The 15,323-nt window shown below is 38.6% G+C and overlaps 1 non-coding gene across 1 annotated transcript; it reads left to right on the top strand.

The window, feature by feature from the left end:
* The first annotated feature begins 9,626 nt into the window (after nucleotides 1-9,626).
* LOC112534758 lies at nucleotides 9,627-9,733 on the top strand. The gene has a single exon (XR_003079019.1). It is a non-coding gene; the product is annotated as a small nucleolar RNA R71 (small nucleolar RNA).
* Nucleotides 9,734-15,323: the final 5,590 nt, after the last annotated feature.

Consider the following 15,323-nt stretch of genomic DNA (forward strand, 5'->3'; position numbering starts at 1 on the left):
AAAAGATAAAGGATCGATGAGTCTAATTATGCTACCCGTGGATGAATTCTTAACCGAATTCGGTTTCTCTCTCGAGATAACCGAATTCCTAAACCTAATAATCTAAAGTTGGAATCTCTTCCTAACGATTGGTTCTTAAATTAGCATTAAGCTTTAATTCGCCTCTATTAAGCTTTGTTACTTCTTAATCCGGCTAGTTAATTATCCTTATCTCTAAGCGATTATTAACCAATTCTTGCTATTCAAAATTCCAATTGCCAAACGGATTTCTCAATCTCATAAAGCAATCTAAACATCACAATTCACAACGTCTCATGAATAATGCATTATCTTATTAATAACGAAAACAAGAAGAATACAAAACCAACTTAAATAATCCAACAATATAATATCAAGCCAACATATTAAAGAAATCCTAATGGATTTAATCAATCTAGCTAATCATGTTCATTCTCAAAATATACAAGAATTCAATTACAAAAAATAAGTAAAGGTAGAGGAACCCGAATACACCCTTGGATGAGAGTAAACAGCCCCCAAATCCTTTTGCTCCAATTGAATCGATTCTTGTTCCTCTTGCTCAATTTGAAAATCAATCAACGAACCTCGCCCCAATCTTGGTCCTTGAAGGGAATCTGATTGAAACCTCGATCCAAGTCTCATTTTCCCTTGGTTTCAGCTCAGAAAACCCTTAGAGAGAGATATATTAGGGTTTGGGACGTTCTAACCCTAGCCGCCTCCATTTTTCCTCTCTTCTTTCTTTTAACTAATTCCCCATGTCGCCGCCAACACGGCCATGTTCCTGGCCGTGTTGGGAACACGGTTTGGTGTTCCCCGTCATGTTACTCTCTGTGGCCATGCTCCATAAGATCTACTTCTTCTTTGATGTTTGACATGGCCGTGTTGGTTCCCGTGTCGGGAACACGGCCAGTGTTGAAACCAACACGGCCATGTTCAGCTTCCTCATGCTCGTACTTAGCTTGTTTTGGTAGTTTTTACGTCCAATTATGCTCCAATTCTTCCCTTTATCATCCTTTAACTTCTTTTGGACCTAATGCACACAAACAGACGCATAGGGTGAGTGTTGGGACCAATTCACATCCAAATGTCTATAAAATCAATCTTAAAAACCCCATTTAGATGTGTGTATTTTACGCACATCAAGCAATAAGAATAAATATCCAATTTTGGATTGAAAGAACCATCAAAGAATGACTGAAAAGATTAAGTGAGTTAAAAACAAGGTTAGGCACTATGATTCTAGAAACATAACACATAATTACTCAGTATACAGGGTGAAAGGAAAGACAGATGTAAAGAATGGTGTATGCGTAGTGATTAGTTGTAAATTATGAAGAAAAGGTTACGGCTCAAACTGCCTGACTAATGGAAACAGAGGGTAGGCTTTTGGCCAGATGTGGTGAAATCCTAAGTTGCCCAAATCATCTAATGGTATTCAAAAATTCACGTAACCGCAACAAGCATTATAGAGCAAGTTCTAGAAACGAAAGTAAGTACAGCGCACACTCAAACAAGAAAATTCATGAGCATAGTGTGCAATGGATGCTCAATTGTTTTTGGTTCAAAAACTCACGTTTGAAGTGGCTAAAATTTGCAATTGGTTCCTAGACTTATCAATTGAATCATCACATAAATTGAATACGAGGTTGACATAATCAAATTTCACAGTCAAAGGTTGTAAATTTGCAAGGAACTCAAGTAACACCGGTTTAACCCGGCCAAATTGACATGTTGAATATAGTGAAATTACTTTCAAGAACAGAAGATAAAGAGGGACAATCAAGTACTAGTGTGTGAATTAAGTCATTAATTACGAAAGAATAAACTAAACTTGAATGTCATGCAAACCCTAGGTCCTAACATCCTAAGAATGGTCCATTATCATTGCTTTTAAACAATTAAGGGATACCACCCCACGCTTGAGTATAACACTATCCACAGTGTTAGAAAGATTAAAACTGGGTATAGCAGATGACTCGCACATCATAGTTCTTGAAGATCATACTTAGTGTTCATTTCAAAATGGGATAGCATAGTGTTCTACTAAAACAAATTAACATAAAAGGAAAAATGAAAGGAAATAACATAACATTAAGCATGCAAAAAGCAAGAAAATTAAAATAAAATAAAATAAAGGAAAGAAAATAAAAAGAAAAAGGAAAAAGAAAAGTAGCACAAGTTTTTGTTTCACTGTTGGGAGTCTGCTGATGGTGTATCCTCACTGGTTGGATCTACTGGAAGATGAGGAGTAGGGAAAGTCGCTGAAGGAGGGGGCGATGGTGGCTCAAGGTCCATGAAGCATCCTACCAGATCGAACTCCAAATCATCGATGAGCCGCTGATTTTATGCTCTAGCGTCCATCATCTTTTTCATCTGCTCTACTATAAAGTCTGTCTGGGTGGCCTGCTCTCCAACCCGCTCATAAGCTGTTGAAGCATACTATTCAAACCGCCAAACTGTGCCCTAGTCTCATCTTGAAACTGCCCAAACTAAGTATAGTGTTGCTGTTGTAGATCGCAGACTCGATCTAGTCGGTCAGCCAAAGCATTAATCTGAGCACTCGATGTCCCTGCAGAATAAGAGGATGAGGCTCCAGATGGAGGAATAAACACTCTAATTGGGTTAGGAATCCTAACATCCGGGATCCCAGCCAATGGATCTTGGGCTCCTCTAGCCGCTACCTCTCTAGCCTCCCGACTATTGTGTTCACAAGCCTGTATTCTATACCATGTGGATGTCTAGTAGCCAAAATCATTTGCATGTTGATCATCTGTCTGATCTCTAGTGGTGTCATGTCACTAATATTTGAAAGCTTTGGCAGACAATCGTCTAAATACATCCAGTCTCCTAGCTAACCTAGTCACGTACGGGCCAAAACAACAATGCATCTTCTTCTGGGTGTCTATTATGAATGAACGAATTTGTCAAGCCAACAAATATCCCAAGTCTTCTTCTAATGTTGCATAGCCCAAAGGATGAAGACATCAGTCTGTGTTACCGCTCCAAAACTATCTCCTCTGCCTGTAATGGTGTAAGCTAATAGGGTATGGAGATAATGGAGATGATCCGGAAGGCTAGACGCCTTAGACCTACTTGGGTAGTACAATGCCGGCCTAAGTACCAATGAGTCCCACATGGTGTCATATGATATTAGGTTGATGTAGAGACATCCCTGATACTCCTCCCCTGAGATCTCCTGTTTAGTCCGTAATCCCAAATGCATGCCGAATTGTGAGACTGATATTGAGAACTCCCTTCCCCCAAGTCTGAAATAAACTGCATCAGGCTGATGCTAGTTTGTGATCTGTTGCTGCAGGAAGAAGGTGCTGAGGAACTCAATCGTAAGCTCACGGTAGGCTGGCTTAATGATGTCGAAGAATCACGCATATGGCAGAGTCTCAAACAGAGTGCGCACATCCTAAACCAATCCCACTCTTTCCAGGGATATGAAGTTGATGCAACGACCCGCCATCACTTACTTCCATCTCATGACTTGGAATCAACTTTCGTTATCTACATTAGGGAATGTCCATAATGGATGATGACCAGGTGCAGGTGGATTCGCCGCTGGTGCTCTTCGGGCTCGGACTAATTGTTGTTGCAGTGGAAGTGGAGGTGCTGGGGCTGGTGCTGGTGCTGGTGTTGGTGCTAGTTCTGGTGCTGTGGAGGAAGATGTTCCTTCGCCACGCAATCGTTTGCTGGTAGCGATGCATTTCAGTTGCTTTCTTCGGGATTAATCGCGGTCCGTCATATTACCTAATGCAATGAATCATTAGTTATTCGTACAAGAAATCAAGTTAATCAGAAATCCTACCGAAAATTATATGGCATAACGGCTATAATTCGACTAACAAAAAACTTTAGACTTAACAAAAGACTAAAGCCTCAATCTCCTGTATAAACTAATTAACAAATACATTCCAACCTACTTTATCATGCACCAACTAACGCAACTTTATGCTAACAACTGTTCATAATAAAATGCCATAGACAAACTTTATTTCTGCCAAACCCCACATTTATCATTTTCATAATCGAATTCACAGCAAACATAGCAACTAATATAAATTAAATCTAACTGAGTTCATATTGAAGCAGTGTAATAACGTACAACTACCAAAACATACTAGCACGTTCTAAATAAAGTATATGCATAAAAGAAAAACCAAATTAAAACAAATAAAAGCAAAAAGTGAAGAGACTTACTTGGAATTGCTGAGAAAAGTAAGAAGGATGAGAGAAATGGAAGAAAACAGCACCTTAGAGCTTAGAAATGGGGTAGCAAAATTTTTGAAAGCTCCCCTTTTTATAGGCACGGGGATCAGCACAAGCAAGGGCAAGGCCGTGCTGATCAGCACGGCCAGGACCCAGCCCGTGCTGAGCCCTTAAGCTTCAATGATGCACCATTTGGCACTGGTGGGGGGCAGTAGTCTTGACGGCCTGACACAGTATTCTTGCCGTGATGCCTTCGGAAGCCATGCTGAATTGGCTAAGTTTTTCTTTGTGCTTTATGTGTTCTCTCACCATGGGCTTGACTCCGACCGTGCTGATCAGCACGACCTGGCCACAGAAACCGTGGTGAAAGGGTTGATTCCGGGCTTTCCTTCGCCATCTCGAGTCGTCGAACTCCCTACCTGCATTCGACACATATACGTACACATTTAGGCCGTAAATCAAGTAAGTAAATCAAACGGGAAAGTCACACTTCACCGATTACTAAAAATTCGACATAAGTTATTCTAACACTAAGTTCATACAACTATGTTTAATATAAAAAGTGATTGTTCTAAAGATCAATAAGCATGCAACGAATGATAACATAAAAATGGACCGAAGAAAAAAGCATAAAACTAGAATGGGAATGCCTCCCAACAGCGCTTCTTTTTTATTCTTAAGTCATTAAGCTGGACTCGATATGAATCATCATTGCAGGTACAACATCATGTTAACCCGCTGCTCAGTCTCCAACGAGTTTCCGTAATACACCTTGAGCCTATATCCATTGACTTTGAAATCACCCTTCTTGGGATGATGAAGCTCGACTGTGCCATATGGGAAAACCTGCTTAACCACGAAGTGCCCCGATCGTCGACTCCTAAGCTTCCTTGGGAACAATCGAAGACGTGAGTTATATAGCAATACTCTATCTCCACTCTGAAACTCCTTGGGACCTTTGAGCCTCTGATCGTGCCACTTCTTTGTCTTCGCCTTGTAAATTGAGGAGTTTTCATACGCTTGTTGACGCCATTCCTCCAATTCACCCAGTTGCCACTGTTTTTCCTTACCTGTAGAATCAACATCAAATTTGCAAGTTTTAAGGGCCCAAAGAGCCCTGTCTTCTAATTTGATAGGTAAATGACAAGATTTCCCATATACCAGCCTATAGGGCATAAAACCTGTGGAGGTCCTATATGCAGTTCTAAATGCCCATAATGCATCATCTAGTTTAGAGGCCCAATCCTTCCAACTTACACCCATAGTTCTCTCTAATATATGTTTTAAACCCCTATTAGTAACCTCAAATTGCCCACTGGTTTGTGGGTGATAAGGAGTGGAGAGCCGCTGCGTTACACCATAGTGCTTGAGTGCCTTCTCTAATTGAGCATAGCAGAAATGCGTTCCCCTGTCACTAATTAGCACTCTGGGTGTGCCGAACCTAGCAACTAACTTTTTAAGGAACCTGCAAACAACTCTACCATCGTCAGTGGGTAAGGTCTGTGCCTCAAGCCATTTGGAGAAATATTCAATAGCTACTAGGATATACTTATTACCATTTGAGGAAGGGAAGGGTCCCATGAAGTCAATACCCTAAATGTCAAATATCTCAACTGTCTACATACTGTTTTGGGGCATCTCATCACGGGCAAAGATATTACCTGAGCACTGACAAGCGTCGCAAAACTAAACAAAGGTTCTAGCCTCCTGGAAGATAGTTGGCCAATAAAAGCCTGCATCCAACACCTTCCTAGCAGTATGGTTTGCCGCTTGATGGCCTTCTGCACACACTTGATATAGGAAGGGGTCTTCCCAAATGTAGTATTTCAAATCGGCAAAGAATTTCTTTTTTTGCTGATAAGTCATACCCTTTGTTAAGACCCTAGCCACAAGATAGTTAGCATAATCAGAAAACCATGGAGAATCGAAATATACCTTTAATGAATACAAGTGCTCCTCTAGAAATCGATCATCTATCGTGCTCTCATCAAGTGCATCCAAGCTCGGATTCTCTAGTCTAGATAGGTGATCTGCTGCCAAATTTTTTGTGCCCTTCTTATCTCTAATCTCAATTTTGAATTCCTGCAACAATAGAATCCATCTTATCAATCTTGGCTTAGCATCATGCTTATTAAACAAATACCTCAAAGCTGAATGGTCAGTGAAGACGATGGTCTTTGATAAGATGAGGTATGATCAAAATTTGTCGAAGGCATACACAACAGACAATAACTCTTTCTCTATAGTAGTGTAATGTTCCTGGGCTCCTGTTAACATCTTGCTAGCATAGTAAATGGGTTGGAACTTTTTATCAAACCTCTATCCAAGTACAGCTCCAACTGCATAGCCACTAGCATCGCACATTAGTTCAAAGGGCAGCCCCCAATCAGGCGAAGCCATGATAGGGGCTGTGGTCAAAAGTTTCTTTAATAACTCAAAAGAAGATACACATACATCATAAAAAACGAAAGGTGCATCCTTAACTAGCAATTGAGTAAGAGGCCTAGCAATCCTAGAGAAATTTCTAATGAATCTTCTATAAAATCCAGCATGGCCTAAGAAACTCCTAACAGCCCTAATAGAACTAGGAGGTGGTAGCTTAGATATTGTTTCTATTTTAGCTCTATCGACTTTCATCGCCGCATGTGAAATCTTATGCCCTAGAACGATTTCCTCTCTCACCATAAAATGACACTTTTCCCAATTTAGCACCAAGTTAGCCTCAATGCACCTAGCTAACATGCGTTCTAGATTTGCCAAACAGTGAGAGAATGAGTTACCAAAAACAGAGAAGTCATCCATAAATACCTCCATCGACTCCTCAATCATATCATAAAAAATGGCCATCATACACCGCTGAAACGTAGCCGGCGCATTGCGTAAGCCGAAAGGCATTGGTCTATAAACAAATGTCCCGTAGGGGCAGGTGAAAGTTGTCTTCTCTTGCTCTTCAAGTGCAATTGGGATTTGAAAATATCCTGAAAAACCATCAAGGAAACAGTAAAACATGTGTCCTGCCAATCATTCTAACATCTGATCAATCAAAGGAAGAGGGAAGTGATCCTTCTGAGTTGCATCATTAAGCCTCCTGTAATCGATGACACTCAGAATCCTATTACCATCCGTGTAGGTATCAGCTCATCCTACTCATTTCGAATTATTGTCGTGCCTCCTTTCTTCGGCACAACCTGCACAGGGCTCACCCAAGAACTGTCAGAAATAGGATAAATTAATCCTGCATCTAGGAGCCTAATTACCTCCTTTTTCACTACTTCCTTCATGTTCGGATTAAGCCGCCTCTGTGGCTGAACTACTGCTTTATAGCTATCCTCCATAAGAATCTTGTGAGAATAAAAACTTGGGTTGATTCCGGGAATATCAACTATTTTGTAGGTGAAGGCCTTCTTATACCTATTGAGCGCATCTAGAGTTTTTGCTCGCCTCCTCAGGTGTTAAATCTGCTGTAATAATCACTGGTAACTTTTCTTCCTCATCCAAGAATCCATAGCTTAAGTGCTTAGGCAGCTTCTTCAATTCTAAGGCCGGGGGGTCCTCAAAAGAAGACTTCACTTTCCGCACTTATGACCTGTCAAGAGAAAGAAAAGGATCAATAGAACAGCTAGGCTCAGTAGCCAATAAACTAGCGAGCTGCTCCAACACTTGCTCGTTGGACAACTCCTCCTCCTCTCCTTGCAAGGCTACCTGCAAAGGATCATCAAGCAACATTTCCCGTAAGTGAGACTCAACCAAATTATCCATAATATCAATAGAAAATATAGCATCATCATGGTCTAAAGAGTGTCTCATAGTAGTCACTAGGTAGAAGGTGATCGTCTCATCGTCTACCCTAAGTTTAAGCTTTCCATCACAAACATCTATTACAGCCCTAGATGTTGCAAGAAAAGTTCTACCTAGGATTAAAGGTACAGTACTCTCACCTTCCATATTCATAACTATAAAATCTACAGGAAAAATAAACTTGTCTACCTTAACAAGCACATCTTCAACTATACCCCTAGGAATTTTTACAGTTCTATCAACTAATTGAATGCTCATCCTAGTGGGCTTAGGTTCATTCAAACCTAATTTATCAAACAAACTAGTGGGCATTAAATTTATACTAGCTCCTAAATCAGCTAATGCACCACTAATAGGCAAATCGCCAATGACACAAGGAACAGTAAAACTCCCTGGGTCTCTTCTTTTGAGTGGCAACTTGTTCTAAAGAATAGCCAAACACTCCTCGTTCAGAGTCACGAGTCCCAAATCCTCCAACTTCCTTTTGTTGCTCAAAATTTTCTTTAGGAACTTTGCATACTTTAGGATCTGTAAAATAGCTTTAACAAAAGGCAAGTTAATCCGTAGTTGTTTAAACAAGTCAAGAAACTTACTAAATGCTTATCAACCTTCTCCTACTTAAGTCGAGTAGGGTAGGGGGCTGGTGGCTGGTACTCTCTCACAAGGTTATTCTGCCTGTCTTCCATATTTTCTCCTCCCATTGTCTCAGGCTCGGGCTCCTGCCTAGCTTGCTTATCCTGCATACAAACATCCTCATCATCAGCTAAAGGTAGAGAGCTAGATAATTGCTTACCTGACTACAAGGTGACAGCCTTACAATGCTCCCTAGGGTTTGACTCTGTTGTGCTAGGGAGCGATCCTTGTGGCCTCTCAAACAACATCTTAGAAATCTGCCCAATTTGACTCTTTAAATTCTGGATAGATGCCTGCTGATTTCTAAGGGCACTGCCTGTTTGCTGGAATCTCATCTTTGTCGACGTGACAAACTTCATCATCAGCTCCTCCAAGTTAGATTTCTTTTCGGCTGGTGGAAGGGGTTGTGATGGTATAGCTTGCTACTGCGGTTGTGGTGGCTGCTGATATAGTCTTTGAAAGCGTGGTGGACCCTGGGCGTTGTTATTTCTCCACCCGAAATTTGGATGGTTACGCTAGTCGGGGTTGTATGTGTTGCTGTATGGGTTGTTCTGCTGTCTAAGGGCATTACCCATGTAGTCTACCTGTTCCATGTCAGCAGAAACAATAGAGGAAGAATTATTACTATAAGCAAACATACCTCCCGCATTATAGTTTACACTGTAGTGCGGGCCACCACAAAATTCACAGCTTATTTGGGCTACATGAACCGGCAAGTCAGAAGCTCCACTTGAGCTGCTAAGGTTGCTGTGGAGTCTAACTGGTTGACCATTCCTTGTTTGACCGGCTGATTCCTAGAGGATTGCCACTAGTAGTTGTTCATGGCCATCTCTTCTATCAGGCTCTGCGCCTGCTCCGGCGTCTTGCTGTTTAAAGGTTCACCTGCTGCAGCGTCCACCATTTGCCTCGTAGCAAGGTTCAAACCGCTGTAAAAGGTCTGAACCTGCATCCATACTGGTAGACCGTGGTGTGGACAGCATCTCAACAAGTCTTTATACCTCTCCCAGGCATCGTACATGCTCTCATCGTCCATCTGCACAAAAGAAGAAATGTCATTTCTCAATTTAGCAGTTTTAGCTGGAGGAAAATACTTGTAAAGAAATTTTTCAGCCAATGATTTCCAAGTTGTAATAGTGTGCGGTGGAAAGGACTGCAACCATGTCTTTGCTCTATCCCTTAAAGAAAATGGAAGTAATCTCAGCCGGATGGCATCATCGGTAGTTCCATTTATCTTGAAAGTGTCACATCTCTCCAAAAAGTTGGCTATATGGGCATTGGGATCCTCGCTTGGCAGCCCCCCAAACTGTACACTCTGTTGTACCATCTGGATCACATTTGGCTTTATCTCGAAATTGTTAACTGCCATCGCCGGTCTGAATATACTCGTTTATGTCCCATCCAATGATGGTCTAGCAAACTCGTACATCATTTTATTTACATCCGTTGCGACATTTCCATTGTGATTCTCCATCCCTTCTGGTCTATCTACAGGTACCTCAACCTCCATCTCCTCCTCTTCTAATTGCAAACGCTTCCTTAAAAGTCTGAGGGATCGTTCTGGATCAGACAGAGACTCTATAAGATCAGAGTTTGAGCTCTTGGTCATAAACTACCTACAAGTGGAATGTAGCGACCAAAGAACAACAATAGTTAAAATAATGAAAGAATAAAATAAAGAAAAATAAAGACAGAAAAGTAAATATGGCTAAATTAACAAAAACACAAGTTTGTTCTAATTCACACAGAAAGTATTAGTCCCCGACAACGGCGCCAAAAACTTGATAAGCTATTTACGTAGCTACAATCTAAGGCAGTGAACCTATCGATGCAGACTAGCATAAATAGTAAGTATCAAGGTCGTATTCTCGGGAAAGGGTGAACCTAGACCTACTATAGCGTCTTATGTTATCTAACCTAAAGAAATCAATAAAGTATTATTCTATGATTAATTATGGACAAACAAGTAATTAAATGTCAAATTATCTGAAAGGATTTAGGAAAACTCTCGAAGGAAAAGCAAACCCTAGGGGACCTAAGTTAATTGGATTTTTGTAAAGATAGAGATTAAATTGATTATCAATTGCAATTACCCGTGGACGAAGTCTTAACTGAATTTGGTCTCCCTCTCAAGATAACCGAATTCCTAAACCTAATAACCTAAGTTGGAATCTCTTCCTAACGATCGATTATTCGATTAGCATTAAGGTTTAACCCGCCTCTATTAAGCTTTGTTAATTCTTAATCCGGCTAGTCAATTACCCTTATCTCTAAGTGATTATTAACCAGTTCTTGCTATTCAGTTTTCCGATTACTAAACGAATCTCTCAATTACATAAAGCAATCTAAATTCCACAATTCACAACGTCTTATGAATAAAGTGACTTCTCATTAATAATAAAAGCAAGAAGAATCAAGAATTGACAATCAAAATCTCATAACATTAAAGATCAATCCACAAATATAGGAACCCCAATTGGGTTCAACAATTTAACTACTCATACTAATAAGCATCACAAAATAAGGAATAAAATCAGAAAAGAAAATTAAAGGCATGTACACCCTTCTCTTTCAAGTTGGATGAGAAAACCTAATTTTCCAATTCAAAATATCAAACCCTAATTTGCCTCTTAACTGCTCCCAAATCTTGTCTTGATCTTCAAATTGATGTTGAAACAAGTGTAATCCTTCCTTCAATTGATGAAATTAATATCCCAAAGTCAACAATTGAGGTTTGGAAACAAATGATTTGAGTTTGTATAATGGAAATCAAGTCAGAAAATTGAACCCCCATTCACCAAATCGTTTTTGCCTATATAGTCCCTTTAGCACGGCCGTGGTCAAGCCTGTGCACGGGCAGAGTCCAGGCCGTGCTGAACCTGCGCATTCAGTTTTATTGACCTCTTCCAAGCCGTGCCTAAGCCGGTGCTGAGCCACCACGGGTCGTGGTGGAGGCCGTGATGTCTCCGGAAACCGTGCCAAAATGGCACTTCTAGGGGCAGCTTTTTGACAATTCAACACGGGTGGAGTCCAGGCCGTGCTCAACCTCGGAATGCTAGTCCTTGCTCAATTTGATGGATTCTGGTCCGTAATTGCACGTATTTTCCTTGATTATTGACAATGTCCTTCGATAATGACCTGAAACGTGAAAGGAACCAAAAGACATGTGATTCTAGCATAAAACGAGATAATTATGGAGAAGAATGTAAACAGTTGGGCATGTAAATATGTGTAATATGATGCCTATCAATTCTCTAATTAGAATATGAGTATCCAAATGGCTCAGTTGGCGGTATCCATGCTTAGTAGTGCAGGAACAGTGGGGGAATACTAAGAATGGGAAGTTTTGAGAAATAAAAAGGAAGAGATGGAACGTAAAACGCACTTATCAAAGTAATAAAAAAAAAGAATATTATAAAATGGAGCGTAAAACGCATTCATAACCAATCTTTATTTTCAAAAGAATTATAATTGTTAATGTTCTTCTTCTAAAGTTTTGTTCATTGGATTTCAAAGAATTAAAAGTTTAGGTTGTGATTAGTAAATTATTCATATATGATATACTTTTGTTCAATTATCTTCCTTGATAAATATTTTTAGTCTCGATATTGTCAACTTGCATTACTTAAGCATTGTAACTTTTTGGTTGTGATTGAGCTAGTTTTTAAATTATTAAATTAGATTTTTGCTTGAGGACAAGTAAAGCTCTAGTGCAAGAGAATTTATTGTGTATAATTTTACACATGTATTTGAGTTGAATTTTAATGATTTTTGAATAAATAGTTATATTAGTTAAGGAAAATTTAAGTTTAATTAAGAATTTATTTAAGTTATACCTTTATTTTAGTATTTTGTTTACTTTTAGTTTATTTAGGAATTTGTATTTAATTTTTAATAAGTTTTTTCCTTTTTATAGAAAAGTCTAAAAAGGTGCCCTAGATGATCAAGGAAAATGTGTCATGTCTATACATGGACGTGCTTGTGCCTATGTTATATGCTGGATAAAGAATTATGAAGCACGACTTGACACATGGCCATGTTCAAAGCCATGTCTGTCACTGGATTCTAAAGAAAATAACGTACAGGGAGCACACGGGTGTGCTCCATACCGTGCTTACTTCTGCCCAAATCAAACAAATTGTAAGAACACAACACAGGATCATGCATGGGCGTGTACCAAGCCATGCCGTAAGGTTAAGGACGTGACATAGCCCTGTGGCAAGCCATATCGAATAAAAGAGAGTTTTCTTTCACACGAAACTCGGAGATTTATGGTAAAATAGGATTTTCTTTGAGTCTTAGCTATAAAAAAGAGAACAAATAGCTATTTTAAAAGAATAACTATGATGGATACAGAGCTTTTAAAGACTCATTTAAGGAGATCAAGAAGATTTGTGCAAAGATTCAAGAGTTTAAATTAACTATTTCTTCTTCTTCTTTGATTTCTTTAATGATGTATGTATAATGTCGCAATCATACGCGCTCTTCTTAGGGTTCGGATTTGTGTAGCTATTCTATTAGTTATTTGGATCTTAATATCCTTTCAATAAATTAAATTTCAGTCAATTTATGAGTTCCTTTTACTTGTTCTTATATTTAATTTTAGGCCTGATTAAATACATGTATTTGGGTAAATTAGAGACAATGAAAGTTGTATGATTTATCAGCTCATAGACTTGTAAAACTTAGGAATCTCGATCACGAAAGTAGACGAATCCTTCGGGAAGCAATAAATTGTTAAGGAGTTTAATGAACCCTAATTAATTGATGTGACCATGAAAATATGTTGTAGTTAATTTTGGTATTCTTAGATGAGCTCGAAAGAGACTCTAAGTAATTTGAATGATTTACCCTTGTATAAATTAATGATTTGAATTGTAAAAAGATCCTGTAATCAGAGTAATAGTTAGTGAAACAAATCCATGCTCTAGTTTTACTTATTAGATTTTTAAAAAAAATTATTATTAGCTTTAAGTTCTCTTTTCTTATTATTTATTTATTCAATTACAATTATTTGATTTTGTTAGATTATGGGAATACAATTAGGGATGGTACTTCGTATTAATATCCTTGCGGGAACGATACTCATATTCATTCTTTACTACTTGTTGCAATTTATGCACCTGCGAAATTTTCCTAACAAAGTTTATCTAAAACCTTGTCATGAGGAAAACTAGGAACTGTAGTATTCTTTGAATAGGTTACATGGTGTGAAACTAAAATTTTGCCTATAGAGAGTTCATAACACCGATAACCTTTCTGATTTAATGCATAGCCAAGACATACACATTCTCGTGCCTATGGAGCCAATTTATGTGGAATAGGGCTGGTAACATGAGCAAAGCAAAGGTATATGAAAACTCTTAACATAGGACATCAGGTTTAACACAAAAAGTAGTTCATACGGACTTGTAAAGGATAATGCACCAATGAGATAGCTTGTTGATAGTAAAAACAACAACATGTAATGCCTCAATACAAAATTGAGGTGATAAATGGGACTAAAACAACAATGTTCAAACTGCATCAAGTAGTGTTCGATGCATTCTTTCTACCTATCCACTTTGTTGTGGAGTTTATGGACATGAGAATCAAGCAATAATTCATTGTCTAGAAATAATTTGTTAAACTTGGTGTTGAGATACTTTCCAATATTATAACACTGAAATTGCTTTATTTTCTTACCAAATTATGTTTTAACCATTGTTTTAATAGCAACAAAAACATCAAAGACTTCATGCTTAGCTCGTAATGGAAATACCCAACAACAATTAGTGAAATCATTAAGAAATAACACATAATACTGAAGGCCAAGAAAAGATGAAATAATAGAATACCAAATATCGAAATTTATTAACAGAAAAGGTTCCTTGGATGCATTTATTAAATCATAAAAAGGAAGCTTAGAGTGCTTTTATAATTTACAAGAATGAAAAACTGATTCAAAATGTTTGGAACTAAAAAGACTAGAATTTTGTTTATAAAATTGAGACATGATAGGAACTCTAGGATGAGCAAGTCGTTGATGCCAAAGAGTTGGTGAAGCTTTGGAAACAACCATAGTAGTAAGAGAACTTGACGAATCTGATTTGACAAAAGGATATAGTGACCCTTGACTATTGTAACGAAATACATCCCTCTGCGTTGGAAAACCCTTCACAGAAAAAACCAAGGAATCAAAGTTTAATTGATAGGAATTATCTTTTGTAAAGCGAAGAACATAAATAAGATTGTGTTTTAAGTGAGGGACAATAAGAACATCATGTGAAACAAACTTTGAGAAAGCGATATAAATAGTTTTATGGCCTATATGTTATAAATAATTCAACTCCATCACCGATAATCACAGTATCATCATAGTATTTGGTATAGAAGAATCCAAAATATCTACATTGTTAGCCATATGGTAGGAAGCACCCATATCAGTTTTCCATGTGGGCTTATGTAAATGAATTCCAGCAAAAGCATTATTCAAGTCATGAGAGGGAGAAGTTCTTTGAGTGCAGAATTTTACAGTGTGAGAGGAAGCATCACAAATTTGGCACTGCAGAGATGGCACCGCGAGAATGGAAGAAGTTGATTTGTTATGCCAAGTTGGTTTGATATTGTTTGAGTAATATGGTCTGCCTTGATAAGTTTATGGCCTCGAACTTTGATCA

This window comes from Ricinus communis, chromosome 9, assembly GCF_019578655.1.
Source record: "Ricinus communis isolate WT05 ecotype wild-type chromosome 9, ASM1957865v1, whole genome shotgun sequence".
NCBI lineage: Eukaryota > Viridiplantae > Streptophyta > Magnoliopsida > Malpighiales > Euphorbiaceae > Ricinus > Ricinus communis.